The sequence below is a fragment of the Lemur catta genome, chromosome X (assembly GCF_020740605.2).
Source record: "Lemur catta isolate mLemCat1 chromosome X, mLemCat1.pri, whole genome shotgun sequence".
Lineage (NCBI taxonomy): Eukaryota > Metazoa > Chordata > Mammalia > Primates > Lemuridae > Lemur > Lemur catta.
Window position 1 is genome coordinate 6,858,727 of NC_059155.1, and position 15,007 is coordinate 6,873,733.

The following is a 15,007-nucleotide window of genomic DNA, read 5'->3' on the forward strand; positions in this document are numbered from 1 at the left end:
TGCAGGTACAAGGAGTAAGAGAATGTTTAGGGCTGTCCTGGAAGCCCTCTGGTTCTCTTCCTGTGACTTGAGCTGAGAGTTAAGGAACCCGAGGTCAGCACGTCTTTGCTGTACACAGTCAGGTCCAGCCCCAGAAGTCATCCCACACCAGTCCTCACAGCCCTCCATGGCCGCCATGACAGTCGGGTGCAGCAGTGACTCGAGCTCCCCAGGCACTGGCTTGTGTTGGCCCTTGATCCCCGTCAGCCAACAGTGGCAGCTGGATTAATTGTGAAGCTGCTGCAGGCCATGGATGACTAGCGCCCCGCTCCCCATTGGCAAAATGCTGAGCCCTGCACTCCAGCCCAAAGGCATGAGCAGACCCATCCAAACCTCCACGTACGTAGGCCTGTCTTCTGGAACCTCCCCCAGGACCAGTTCAGGGTTAATCATGGACCACTCAGGAGACACAAAAACATACCGAGACTCTCAAGACAGGGGACTTAATTTAAGGGATTGTTTACTCGGGGTTTTGAGGGCTGAACATGCGAAAAGGGATACTGAACTGGATAAAGGAAGAAGCTACCACTTCCAGATCAAGGGGCAGGGGAAGATGTTGGGGTTATCAAGAGCCTATAAACAAGCATGAGGAGCACTGAAGACCTAGGGCTCAGATCTCTGAGGAAGGGCTGCTGCCATTTCTCAGGGAAGGAGGAAGCAGTATCATCAGCTATGAAGGAGAACAGACCAGGAGGAAATCTCTTTGGTATCATCTTCCAGATCACTAATTCTCTCTTCAGTGGCATCTATGTGTTGTTGACCCCATTGGTCGAGATTTTCACTGCAATGACTACGCTTTTTTTAAATTTTAATTTCTATTTTAACTTTTTTTTTTTTTTTTGAGACAGACTCTCTCTCTTGCCCTGGCTAGAGTGCCGTGGCATCAGCCTAGCTCACAGCAACCTCAAACTCCTGGGCTCAAGCAATCCTCCTACCTCAGCCTCCCAAGTAGCTGGGGCTACAGGATGACTATGCTTTTTGACTTCTAAAAGTTCTTTTCACTTCTTTTTCAAATCTGCCTGCACATTTAAACTTATTTATACCTTTTATTGTTCCTTCCTTTCTATCTTTATACTCTTGTGTCTCAGAGATTATTAAAGACTCGCGGAGGGGCTGGGCGCAGTAGCTCACACCTGTAATCCCAGCACTTTGGGAAGCCAAGGCAGAGGGATTGCTTGAGGCCAGGAGTTTGAGGCCAGACTGGACAAAACAGCGAGACCCCATCTCTACAAAAAAATTAAAAGATTACCCGGGTGTGGTGGCGCTTGCCTGTGGTCCCAGCTACTCCGGTGGCTGAGGCAGGAGGGTCGCTTGAGCCCAGGAGTTTGAGGCTGCCACGAGCTATGATCTTGCCACTGTACTCCAGCCTGGGTGGCACAACAGAGACCTTGTGTCTAAAAAAAAATTTTGTTTTACATAAAAACCTGAGGAGTCCGAGTAGCTTGACATCACAGTTATGCACACAATTTGTAAAAGTCCATGAGACCTGCTCTCTGATCTCATGAGAATTCAAAGGCAGTGTGAATCTCTGTTTGCAAAATTTACCCAGTCGAGCTTGACAAGAGAGCACTGGTTCTCTTCATACCCTCCTCCCTTTCTCATATGATGGCCCAAGGCCTGGGGGATATTCAGCCAGGCTCACCTCCCACTCCTTACACACACACACACACACACACACACACACACACACACACACACACACACACCCTGGGAACCTCGGAGGGAGGGAAGGGGGAGCCCGAGGCAGTGGAGCATAGTCAGGAAAACGATCAGGCCCTGGAGGCCAATGTCCTTGGTCCATATCCTGCCTCTGCTACTTGCCATGTAGTGATTCTGAACAAGCGACTTCAGCCTTCTGTGTCATGCTTCTCTCGTGTCCTCATCTGGAACATGGGGGTGACTAACACTGGTAGCCAGCTCCGCGGGCTGCTGTGAGGATGGGGGGGGATGAGCACTGCTGAGGCGCTTGGCAGCGGCCCGGCTCGGAGCAAACACGCTCGGCCGGCGCCGAGAATCGTGTCAGCAGGTCTCCGTGCAGTGCCACAGGCCGGTCTACCCTTGCTCTTTGACCTACCTGCTGCACGTCGAGCATGGTGGCCGGCGCGGTCAACGTGAGGCTGCTGGCCATCTTCAGCTTTACCTCTGGGAGTCCCGTGTGGCAATCCTGGGGTGAAGTGTCCCCTCTAGGGAGGGCGGGTTTGCTCTGCCGGGAAGGCAGGCCATGGGAAGGCAGGCCCTGCCCGCGAATGCCCAGGGCACCTATTGCAAGACAGGCAGTTCTACCTCTTGAACTACTGGGCTGTAATAAAAACAAAATAAATAAATAAATAAATAAAATGGAAAAAGAGAAAAAAAGACAGGCAGTCTTCCTCGCTTGCTCGCTCAGACCCGAGCTGGGATGGACCTGCTGGCTTTTGGGCCCCTGTGCTGAGGGGCAAGGTGCAGCCCCCTCTTCCTTTTGGCCCCAGAGGTCATGCTTCAGGAACTCTGGATGCAGGTGGGGAGCTCAGTTCCACTGGCTCAGCGTCCCAGGGCACAAGGCCTCCTGTCCCCGAGGCCAGGCCGGCAAGACTCACGTGCCCAGACAGGCAGGCACAGCCTGTTGCTCCTGTGCAGCCCCGCCTCGGCACCTGCTCAGCCCTCTGTGTCCTCACTGCCCTTTGTCCCCCCCGCCCCGCCCAGGGACTGCCCTCACTCACCTGTGGCCCAGGTACCCTCGAAATGATGCAACCCACAGTCCTATAATTGCTCCTTTCCGTGCTTTCTTCCAAACTGGACTGGGCTCCTGGGGGTCTACTGGTTTATAAATAATAATAATAATAAAGAGTAGATAAAATATACATATATATATATTTTTTTTTTGACACAGAGTCTCACTTTGTTGCCCGGGCTAGAGTGAGTGCGGTGGCCTCAGCCTGGCTCACAGCAACCTCAAACTCCTGGGCTCAAGCGATCCTCCTGCCTCAGCCTCCCGAGTAGCTGGGACTACAGGCATGTGCCACCATGCCCGGCTAAATTTTATATATATTTTTAGTTGTCCAGCTAATTTCTTTCTATTTTTTTAGTAGAGACGGGGTCTCGCTCTTGCTGAGGCTGGTCTCGAACTCCTGACCTTGAGCGACCCACTCGCCTCAGCCTCCCAGAGTGCTAAGATTACAGGCGTGAGCCACTGCGCCCAGCCTATATATTTTTTTTGAGACAGAATCTCACTCTGTTGCCCAGGCTAGAGTGAGTGCCGTGGCCTCAGCCTGGCTCACAGCAACCTCAAACTCCTGGGCTCAAGCGATCCTCCTGCCTCAGCCTCCCGAGTAGCTGGGACTACAGGCATGTGCCACCATGCCCGGCTAAATTTTATATATATTTTTAGTTGTCCAGCTAATTTCTTTCTATTTTTTTGGTAGAGACGACTTGCTCAGGCTGGTCTCCAACTCCTGAGCTCAAATAATCCGCTAGCCTCGGCCTCCCAGAGTGCGAGGATTACAGGCGTGAGCCACTGCGCCCGGCCGATAAAATATTTTTTAATAAAAAAAGAAAAAAACTAAAGAAACCTGGACTGGGGACACACACACACCACTTCCCCAGCCCCCCAGCCCCCGGCCAAGAGGACAGGCGCTGCTGGGTGCCTGAGAGGCGCCACCCTGGGTCCCTGCCTAGTCAGCACTGGCTCCTGTGACCTAGACCCCCGGCCACAGCTGCACTGGGTCGGTGGGGCCGACCCGCCCAGCTTAGGTCCACCTGGAATTCGCAACAGGCACCCAGAAATCCTGCCTAGAGTGTCCTCACTCTCTGAATTTTCCGGGCCACTTCAGGCGGAGGGAAGATGCGGCAGGCAGAGGCCCAGGTCCCCCAGAAAGTTGCACAGGCTGTTTCCCACACAAGGACACCTTCCTTGGGAGTGAGGGGACTGCTGAAATCCCTTCCTTGTCCTCGCTTCCAGCCGCATACCTGCCAAGAGGGCGGGTGCCTTTTGCTAATCGCATACAGGCCTGCAGGGACTCATGGGGGCCCTGGAGCCCAGACAGGCGCCCAGGAATCTGGCAACCCTAGACGGCAAGGAGAGGGGAACTGCCGCTTTCCACCTGCGGGCTCGGCTCCCAGGGACGCCTCGCTCCTGTCCTTCCTGCCTGGGAGCCACCCTTGGAGCCTTCCAATAGACGTCCCTTTTGCGCAAGCAAATGCAAGCGGGTTTCTCCACTGCCACTACCCTACGCTCCATCATCTCTTCTCCGGACCTGGGCAACGGTCCCACCCTGGCGCACAGCACCGTGGAAGGAGCTGTTTGGCCATGTCTCACCCATGGGAAGGAAGGTTCCAGAGGTAAGAGACTGTGTCCGGTGCTCCTCGCTCCCGGCCCAGCTCCGCACCGGCACCGCAGGAAGTGCTTGGCAGCAAAGCTGCAGCCAGCAGAGGAAATTGATTCCTCCTACCTGGACTAAGTCCAAGGTCTTCTGGAGCAAAGCAATGCTGAGAATCGAATCGGGCACTTCCCGTCTTGCTGCCAGAGTCCCAAGAAGCGAGGCACGTGGGTGTCTCGTGGTCCCAGACAAGCTGACGGGGAGGTTCACTCAGAGAACAAAATGCCCAAGGATGACAGAAACCGTCTGAAGCATCATAATGAGGGAGCCGGCAGATCCACTAGGTATGACAAGGTGCAAATGCTCACTGCAGGGAATTGGCTGAGATGCACGTCCACGGATGCATGGGCATTTAGTGTGAATGTGGCAGCGACGATCGTCGGGAAGAGGCTAGTGTGTGAATAATGGTTTGGAGGTGACTGGCTGTCCTGCAGAGAGTAGGAAGGCAGACCGTTATTAGCCACTGCTGTTGAAGCCCGCTGCTGAGACCCCCAGACCCTGCCATCTCATGGCTCCTGCCACAGTCAGAAGCCACCCTTGGTTTTCTTCCAAACCACCTCTGTGGCAAGAGATGGCTCAGGATTCAGGCCGCTCTGTGACTCGGCCACCTGGAACCCATGGCCCTACCGAGGCAGGGGAAGAAAGGGCTGAACGACCCCACGAGGTGTTCGCAAAGCCCCCCAGGGTCTGCCCCAAACCCTCCTTCACACCACAGCCACAGTGTAAAGTCTACATGGTGAAATGGCTACGAGCAAAATCACTACTGTGAAAATTAGAGAAGAAAATACAGACCAGTGTTATGATGTTTTCGGGGGTGGGCACCATGAAAGATACCTAACCCAGAAATCATAAACCAGTACTTCAATAAATTTGATCATATACAAACGTATAGCTCCTTGACAGCCAGAAACAACCAGCAGAGCGGTTCTGACGACACAGGCTGAGAGAAAAGATCTGCAACCTACGTGACAAAGGACGGATAGCCGTGGTGTATGACAGCCTCCTGCAGGGCACGGGTGGTTCCCAGACTCAGAATCCCAGATGGGTGATGACTTCGTGAAGAGATGCTCATGCCCAGGGTGCAGCGGAGAAATGCAAAATCAAAGAAAACGTGATACCACCTTATGCCCAGCGGAATAGCAAACATCAGAAGGTGGATAATTCCGAGGGTGCCGTGGGAGGAGGAGCGTTCTCGGCTAGTGCCTGTGGGATGTGAACCCCACAGCCGGTCTGGAAAGCCGAGGGGTGGCATTTATTGGAATAAAGTGTGTCCATGCCCGTTCACCCAGCAATCCCACCCCTTGGTATGTCACCAAGAGAAACTCTCAGGTCGCTAAGGTGACATGGGCTGTGCACAGCAGGGGCTGAAGCACTAGGGGTTCGTTCTCGGGGTGGGGATGATCGGATATGCTGGATCCAGGGATGAAATGCTGTGCAGGAGCGCGAACATCACCCACCTGTCTCCAGGGCCACAGGGAGGGAGCTGAGATGCCCTGGTGAATGACAAAAGCAGTCAGCAGAATGAGACTAGAGCACGGTGACAGATATGGTGCACGAGGACGTACAGGTATTTCCAAATGGCACTGCATGTTTACCAAGGATGCGTGGACATTTAAGGCTGGAGGAGGCATCCTAGTGACTCCTTGGTAGGGACGGGCACGGGAGCGGGAAGGCAAGAAGGGAAGAATAAAAAGCTGTGGTTCTCCCATCCAATTTCCGGACACTATAAAAAGTTGTTCACCCAAAAGGTGTCACTCAGGCCGTGGATAAACACTGTGGGTACAACGTGAGGCAGGATGACGTAGGATGCCAGGGTCTTTGGGGGAGGCAATTCCTCAATGTCTGTTAAAAGTTTTAAGCACACGTTATGTTTTGACCCGGTAGTCCCACCGAGAGGTAATTATCCTAGAGAGAGACTGACGCGACACGTGTTCAAGGCTGTTGGGTGCAGCATTCATAGCAGAGGCAAAATAAACATGACGATGGCTTAATTAAAAGCACATCAAATGAGGATTCATTATGTAAATGGCATAATAGTTCAGGGATCCTATCAAATACCACACAGCCAAGAGAAAAATGAGCTAGCTAGAGGATTGTGTGCTGACACGGAAGGATCTCAAAGAATTGTTCCAAGTGAAAAGAAAACCACCACAAAAGGGTATAGCATTATGGGTTTTAAAAACTGTGAATGCCCACGTTGGTGACTGCACAGAAGGATCAAAGAGGGCAACAAAACAGTGTTGCTTAAAATAACGTTGTTTCATAAAAATTTTCTCACGATTTGCTCTAAAAATGTGCAGGGTGGTGAAGTTAACTGGTTCAGCCGCTCTGGAGGACACTTTGGCCGTTTCTGTTAAAACTACACAGCCACTTCCCAAGGACCCAGCCACTGCACCCTCAGGCGTTGAAGACGCCAGTGGAAACAATCGCAGCTGGTGTATTTGTAGCTAAAACTGGAAAGAAGAAACTTGTCCTTCAAAGGGCAGATGCTCAAACAAACCGTGCTTCCCCCAAGCGTGCACTAAATGAAAACACAGCAGTAAAGAGGAACAATTATCAGCACCGGACACAACTCGGAAGCATCTCCGGGGCATTCGTCCCAGTGAACAGAAGCCCACCCCAGAAGGCTACGTGCTGTGTGGTTGCATTTAGCATGAGGAAATTATGGCCAGGTACAACAGATTACTGCCTGTCAAGGACTGGGAGGAGGGGGGAGGAGGCTGGGTCTATCCAAGGTCAACAGGAGAGACCCTCGAGACTGAACAGGGCGGTTTACAGGCTGTGGCGATAGGGCCAGGGACCTAGGCAGGTGAGGCAATGCCCAGAGACGCGCGGGTACACAGGCGCGCACGAGTGCACGCACCGCGGGCGACATCTGGAGCAGCTCTCAGATGGTACCGAGGCCGCGTCTGGGCCCTGAGACTGCACCTCAGTTGCGCAAGATGCCCACGCTGGGGGACCTGCGGGGAGAGGCTAGCGGCCTCCTAAACGTCCCTCGACAACCAGAAACTTCCCGTGACTCTAACGATGGGAACGGAACCAGTCCACACCCAAACCGCGGCGCCGCAGCGCTCCGCGCGCACAGCTGGCAAGTCGCGCGCGACCCCAGCGGCAGCCAGCGCCCGGGCCCTCGCCTCGCGGACGCCCAGGCGGGCCAAAGGAGCGCGCCGCGCCCAGGGCGTCCTCAGGGGCGCGCGCGCGGCGCGGTGGATCTGACGGGACGAGGGAGCGCCAGTCGGCCGCGGGGGCGGGGCTTCCTCCCGAGCCGAGCGAGATCATTGGCGGAGTCAGGCGGAAACGGCCAGGAAGGCGAGGCGGTGCTTCCGGCGGGCGCGCTGCCGGGACGTGAAGAGGGGAGGCGGAGTAGGGCGCGGGCCCGCCCCGGGCGCCTCGGCACCGCCTTCCGCGCCTCCCTGCTCCTGGGCCCGGCCGTGCAGGGGACGCGCCGAGTCCGCCTTTCCCGAAGCCCGTGGTGTCTGCGTCCTCCCCCGGGAACAGGCCGAGGGGGAAGCCTTCGCCGAGAGCCGGACCCGGGCGGGGCTGTGGGCAGCGTTGTTTCCGTGCCGCCCCTGAGGGCCAGTCTGGCCTTCTAGAAGGGCCGGGAAGGAGACGTTGTGCTCCCCAGGGTGATTTGGAGAAGGGTGGAAGGAGGGTGGCGACCCCAGCCGGCTGCTGAGGGACCTTGGCCATTCCATCTCGGGCCACTCCCGGGTCCTGGCCTCCGAGCTCTCTTGCGCCTTCTGTGAGCTTCTGCCGTCCCAGGGCCCCTCCTTCCCACTCCACTGTGTCTAGAACGCGCCTCTGAGCGTGTCTGGGGGCTCGGGGGGTGCACGGACACCCCTCCACACACACACACACACACACACACACGCACCCCCCAGGAAGAGGTGGGCAGAGCTGGCAGGCGAGTCCTGGGGGCAAGGTGGTGGTTGGTCAGAGGTGTCTCCAGGTTTGTGGAGGTGGGGGGTGGTACCACGAGAAAGCCTTCAGCGTGTCACTAGAGAGGTGTGGCCCACCGAGGAGGGCACATGCCTGGGCTGCGGCTGGGGCCCTTTCAGTTCTCAGCCTGACTGTCTCCTGGGGGAGGTAGGTCAGTGGGAGCCCCATGGAGAAGATGGGTGGCTTCTCTGGAAGTGGCTGCAAGCAGGAGCCATCCCTCCCTCCCGCTGGTTGTAGCCCAGAGTTTCTGGAGAAGCCTCCCCTTTCCGGCCACACTTCCCTCACCAAGGGGGACCCAGCGCATGGGCGATGTACACGCCCCTCAGCGCCTGGCACCCCACCCACCCCAGACAACAGCTGCCTTTGCCCAGCCTTTGCCCTGGTTGGTCTTTGGCTCCAGGACGGCCTGTCATCTAGTTGGAGGGCAGCTCTGGGGACTGAGCATCTCATCTCATTGCTGTGCAGTCGATCAGATTGTCTCCCAAAGAATTGCATCCCAGTGGAGAAGCATTTTGCCTGTCAGTTTCCCTTCGTCTTCTCTCCCGTTTGCTCTTGGGTCTTGGGCTTTTGCTTGTCCACGTGTCCCAGCTGTCTGTATGTGAACGATGTGAGCCCTTAGTCACATCTTGCTGCTATTTTCCCCCGTGTTATCGCTTGCCTCTTGACTTGTGGTTTGAGGGTCGTGTTTGGTTGGGCAGAGCACTTTAGTTTTTGCATCATCAAAATTTCCAGGCTCTTCCTACTGGCTTCTGGGCTTGCTCGTCGGTTTGTTTGCTCCTGGCTCACGTGGAGCAGTGGTCTCCATTTAAAGTCGTGTCCTAGTTCCCGACCGCTGCGTGAGGAATTACACCAAACTTAGCTCCTTTCCACAACAAATGCTCCTTATCTGCCACGTCTCTGAGGGACAGGCTGTGAGAGAGGGGCTTCTTGGGATCCAGTCGTTCTGGCTCAGGGTCAGTCCCAGGCCCAGGGCCCGGCGTCAGCCAGGGTCCCTGCTGTCTGGTCTGAGCTGGCTCCCGTGGCTGTGGGCAGGAGGCCTGAGTTCCTCCCCACGGGGCTTCTCTGTATGGCTGCTCAGGGCTGGGCTTCCCCTGGGACACAGGTGGGAGAGAGCGTCCCCAAGACCAAGTCACAGACTTTTTATAACTTCATCTCCTAAACGCTGTATTCTTTATAGATCTCAGAGGTCAAACCTGTATCGGTGGTAGGGGAGACGACAGGCACAAGGTCAGAAGTTCCCGAAGAAGGATTCGAGGGTCACCCTTGCACGAGGACCATGATGTGTCGCTGCAGGTCCTGAGCAGGTCCGCCTCCCTTATGTGTCCTCGGTGTAAGCCAGGGCCAAGACTGGATGGGGCCCGTGTTTGAAAGGGCGGAGAGCAGCTTCTACTTCTTTGTCTTCTCTTTGCTTGCCTGCTTTTCTTTTCTTTTCTCTTCTCTTTTCTTTTCTGTTCTGTTCTGTTCTTTTCTTTTTTCTTCTTTCGATAGAATCTCACTCTGCCACTCCAGCTAGAGTGCAGTGGCTTCATCATAGCTCGCTGCAGCCTCAAACTCCTGGGCTCAAGCTGTCCTCCTGCCTCAGCCTCCCGAGTAGCTGGGACTACAGGTGCGTGCTACTGTTTCCGGCTCATTTTTTTCTTTCTTTCTTTCTTTTTTTTTTTTTTTTAGCAGAGATGGGGTCTTTCTTACTCTTGCTCAGGCGGGTCACAAACTCCTGACCTCAAGTGATCCTCCCGCCTCGGCCTCCCAGAGTGCTAGGATTACAGGCGTGAGCCATGATGCCCTACCAGCTTCTCCATCTTTAAAGGGTTGCAAAACAAATCACAGGAAACCCAAAGAGAGGCGAGTATGCCGCAGAGACTCCCTGAGGCCCGCGGGGTCTGCAGTATGTGCTCTCTGGCCCTCTCACAGGAAGCCTTTGCCAGCCCTGGAGGGTTAGGCGTTAGGTTCTACAGCCCTGGGAACGGGCAAGAGGTCCTTTCTCCTCACAGCAGCCCCTTCCTCGGCCTCTGAGTACCCCGCCCCCTCTCTGCCCCAGGTGGCTGCGACCTCTCTCTGCAGACAGGCAGGCCTCTCCCCCTCCCTTGCAGTGGTGAAGGGGAGGGGCCGGGGGGTACAGAGTTGTGTGGCACGTTGTCATGGTGTCCTTTTCTTCAATGACAATGTCAGGTCGCCTGGCACTGGGCTCTGGTGGCCCAGGTGGGGATGGTTGCTGGCCTAGGGGTCTGGAAGGAGCTTCCTGCTGTGGCCGAGGGAGGCCCTTTGTGTCTCGTTTCCATGGAGACGTGCCCCATCCTTCCTGGCTGGGACTCAGAGGTGACTTCCTGATGACGCTTTTAGTGCCTCTGAATTTGTCACAGAGATTCTGTGGGTGGTAAGTGCTTTTCCTGTTGGCTCCTGTCCCTGGGCAACACCGAGGCCCTTGGTGAGAGCTCTGGGAACCTTCCAAAGCCACCCTGCACTCCTTGCAGCCCAGGACAGCAGGTTGCTGGGCCTTCCATCGAGGAATGTGTTTGTGGCCCGTGGGGTCAGCCCGAGGGGTCCTGAGGAGCCTCAGGACACGGTCTGGCCCAGTGCCCCTACACTCCTGGGGCATCTGACCGCTTGTTGCCTGCCTGCTCTTTCCTTCCCTCCTCTGACTGAGCCGTGCCACCTTCCCGTCCTGTGGCTCTGCTGGGAGGGAGAGCGTGGGGGGCCCCAGCTTCCCCTGGCGTGAGGGCCTCGGGGGGCCTGGGTGGGGGCAGGGTCCTCCCTCCCCCTAACTGCACGGCACCCTTGCCCGGGGTGCCCTCCTAGTGGCCTTTTCTGCAGATGGGACGGTCACCACAGCAGCCAAACCCCGTCCTGACCCACACACCCACCTTGACTTAGTGGCCCGCCAGCCCGGCCCACTGGCTCCATCGAGGTCCCCAGAGCACCCTGGCCGGAGCCCCGAAGCACCGGACCCCCAGCAGTTGCTGCTGGCCCAGGCAGGACCCAGGGGCTTCTCGGGACAGGGCAGCCGCCCCTTGGCACCGGTACCCAGGGCCACCCAGGACCTCACCGGCCGTCCCTGGTCTGGGACCTCCGGATCAAGATGCTGCCTTCCAGGAGACCTGGTACCTGTGGGGAACTGGGTCCTGGTGGCAACTGGAGAATGCCCTGGCATGGTGCCCTCTTTGGCTGGTGCCCTGCCTCCTGCTTGCCTCCCGTAGACCCCAGGCCGCTGTCAGCTGGGGCTGGGGGTCCTCTTTGGTCTCGGGGGTGTCCCAGCCTGTGAGTGCCCCGCCCTGGACACCACGTCAGGGTAGGACACACGCTGACCTTTTGTTGGGGGCCCAGGCGGGGGTTGGGGAGGGCACGCAGCATCTCTGGGATTCCTCAGTGGGTACGGCACCTGCTCGGAGGGATCCTGCCCGGAGCTGGGGCCCTCTGCCTTGTGCCTGGGACCCTGGTCGGGCACCTTCCGCCAGCCACCGACGCTGTCTGCTCCTCAGTTGCATCCCTACTGCCTGCCCTTGTGCCCGGACCACCAGGTCCCTCCCTTGATGTTTGAGGGCACCCCCACGCGGCTGTCTGGGTGCCTCTGTGTGTCAGCGTGTTCCTGAGTTGGGGTGGGTGGTGGCGGCAGTGTTCCCATAGTCACTCACTCCTGTCCTCAGCCCCAGGTGGGGCCGGCGCCCTGTCTGCCCTATGCCCAGCCTGTCCCTGTCCCCCAGGCCTGTCCCCTAAGCTTCCCCCTCACGTTCCCAGGTGCACCCAGAGGAGCCCACAGCCCTAGAGTGGAGCCCAGACCTCCCTGTGCTGGGGTCCCCGCGGGGACCCCGAGGGACTCCTGGCCAGCGTTCCCATTGTCATCCAAGTGCCGGGCCTCCCTTGCTGCAGGGTGGGTGGGAGCGCCGCCCTGAGGGCCCATTGCTTTCCTTTCCTCTCCCGGGTCCCCTCCCTGCATCCTGGTCCTCGGGGAGCGGAGGATTGGGCTGTGGGAGGCAGAAGGGAGAGCTGAGGTGCAAGGTGTGGCTGGGGGCAGGGGCGGGCAGCTGGGCCATCCCCTTTCCTGCCCTGCCCGCCCCTCCCTGGACTCAGCTGAGGCAAAACCTGCAGCTTCTGAGGGCTGTGCCCACCTGGGCGCAAGCAGCCCGTCCCCTCCCCTCCTTGGTCTCAGCAGGTGAGATGTGGCCAGGCTGGGGAGGGTGTGTGGCCCGGATCTCCCCTCTGCTGCGGACACCTGTTGGCCGGCAGGGCTCGGGCCTGGGGCCTGATGGGGCTTCGCCACCACCCCCACCGGGTCTCGACCAAGTACCCGGTATGAGAGCCTGGCTGAGGGGGCTGAGCCTGTGTACCCTCCGTCTCCCCCAGTAGCCTGCTGGGGCCCCCCGGGCTTTCCTCAGTGTGGGTGGGTCACCAGGCCATCTGCCCCCATTAGGGTGGGGGTCCCCAGTGCTCCTTTTGTTGGTCTCATCTGCTTGGTCTCCCTCCCTCCTGCCTCTCTGGGTGGCCTCCAGCTCACTGCCTGGTCTGGCCTGTGGCCTCTCACCGGGGCTGTCCCCAGGGGCCTGTTCCCCCAAGTTCAGTGTCTTCTGCCTTTGCCGCCCACTTGTGTCCCTGCCACCCGGGCATGATGGGAGGGGAGGGGAGGGGAGGGGAGGGGACGGGCCCTCCTGGATAGTCCAGCTCAGCCCAGGGCTGGTTCCCCCTGGGGTCCCTGCCAGGTGGGGGCTTGGGAGAGCATGTGCGGCAATCCCCTCTCCTCTAGGTGGCGCTGGCACAGGGAAGGGGGCAGTGGGCTGTGGGTGACTCAGGGCAGGAGGGGGTGCCCCAAGGGTGCAGAGTCCTGGGTACCCTGTGGGCTGGGGGGAGGGGGTGGGGCCTCAGGGGCACCTCCCAGCCTCCCCACTGGCACTGGACATTTCTGGTCCTGGCTCTGCTGCCTCCTGCCCCCTCTGTCTTTGATCCAGTCTTAGGAGCCGTTTTGGAATGAAGAAAAAGGGAGAGACTATGTTACACAGGTGGTGACTGTTTCCTTCCTTCCACCTTCCCTCATTGCTACATGTCACAGTGGTGCCAAGTACGTCCAGCTGCCCCATCCTCCCCACCTGCTGCAGGTCCAGGGTCTGAGGCCCAGAGAAGGCCATTTTGTCCTAAAACCTGGACATCTCTTTTCCCCTCCTTGGGATGCCCCAAACCCTGCGCCTGTTCCTCTCCACCCCAGCTGCTACTCCTGAGCTTTGGGATGTCAACCTTTCCACCAGCCCAGGCCCCACGTGGGTTCCTGCTGGGCTCCACCTGTGTCTCTGCCCCTCCCTCACTGGGCTGCCATCCAACAGCAGCTCCAGGTAGTGAGTGCTTGCTGGGGGACTGTACTCACAGGTGAGGTTCGTTGTTCCTCTCAATGTACTTGATTTGTGATCAGCTGCTGAAACAGAAGGATGTCACTGTGTCCTTTTCAGGTCCTGGAGGCATCCTGCTTATTTTGTCCCCCATGTATACAGGCTCATTGATGACACCATCAGGTCCTATCGTCAAGATAGCATCCTCTGCCCATGCCTACCACCCACCATAGGTAATCCAGGCCTCAGGCTAGCTGCAGGGCCAGCTTTCAGGACCTTGTATTGGGACTGGGATGGTGAGGGGCAGGGGCACGGGGAGTCCATGCAGCTAGTGGCTGGGCACTGGTGGGAGGGGCTTTCAGCAGTCAAACAAGGGAGGCTAAGACTGTGTGAGTAGTAAGAAAATTAGAAGTGATTCATTCTTTTCTGGGTATTTTAAATGCACAGAATCATGCAGGTATTACTTTTAGAATCACACACAAAAAATGGTGGGGAGGGACAGACTAGAGTGCAGCAAAGAGGTCAGGAGCAGCTAGGGTCCCAGTCCTGCCACAAACTGTGTACCCATAGACAGCCAAGAGCCCCTGAAGGCTCAGGGGCCCATGGGTGCATACATAGGCACTGCATGGGTCCTGTGCCAGGTGGGAGGCCAGGGTGAGTCCTGCTGCCCACAGCAGGGAGATGACAGGTGAGGGCCTGCTTCCAGAGCAGACACCTGCCTGTCTGCTTCCCTGCCTTCTGCTGGCAGCTGGAACCAGGCGTTTAAGGCATCACGTGGCGTTCTATCCTGGGTTTCTTCAGCACTTGCTTTCCAGTTTAAGAAATATGTATGTAAACTGTGGAGACTGAAATACATACCTAAGGCAGAAAACCTGGGAGATAAGTGAGAATATAGACAGGTGAAGAATTTGAGTATGCAGAGATGATCGGGCATTTCAGTCTTTGGAGCTTTGCCCACGTCACTAAACATGCAGTAGTTCCAAGAGCTGAGGAACCACCCGTTACCGAGATGCTTGCTTTCCATCCCCACGCCCTTGGACATGGAGCCTGACGGCAGCTTTTCCCAGTGACAACACTGGCAGATTACTGGTATTGTACGTTTAGCTTTACCTGCACTTCCAAGTGGGTTCTCTCTACACACTGTTGTGCCATAGTTATAAGTTGTTAACAAGTGCTTTGGGGAATGAGTCAGGGAATAAAACTCACAAACAAAACACAAACATCTATGGGTAGCAGTTGACCACTACCACCAGACCAAAGTGAAAATGCAGAACCAACAAAACCAGACAGTGATCCTTGAGACCTAAGCCCCAGTGCCTGTGCCATGGGACCCCAACCCCTACCCCAGCAGGAAGAGCCAACACG

The 15,007-nt window shown here is 57.1% G+C and overlaps 1 long non-coding RNA gene across 2 annotated transcripts; it reads right to left on the minus strand.

Annotated features, from left to right (window-relative positions):
- Positions 1-1,818: 1,818 nt before the first annotated feature.
- On the minus strand, positions 1,819-5,876 carry LOC123628482. 2 transcript variants are annotated; one of them, XR_006731655.1, is made up of 5 exons: positions 5,360-5,876; positions 4,467-4,822; positions 2,739-2,835; positions 2,114-2,338; positions 1,819-1,968 (listed from the first exon to the last, which is right to left on the minus strand). It is a non-coding gene; the product is annotated as an uncharacterized LOC123628482 (long non-coding RNA). The 2 variants fall into 2 exon arrangements; XR_006731654.1 differs by having other exon boundaries at positions 4,334-4,822.
- Positions 5,877-15,007: the final 9,131 nt, after the last annotated feature.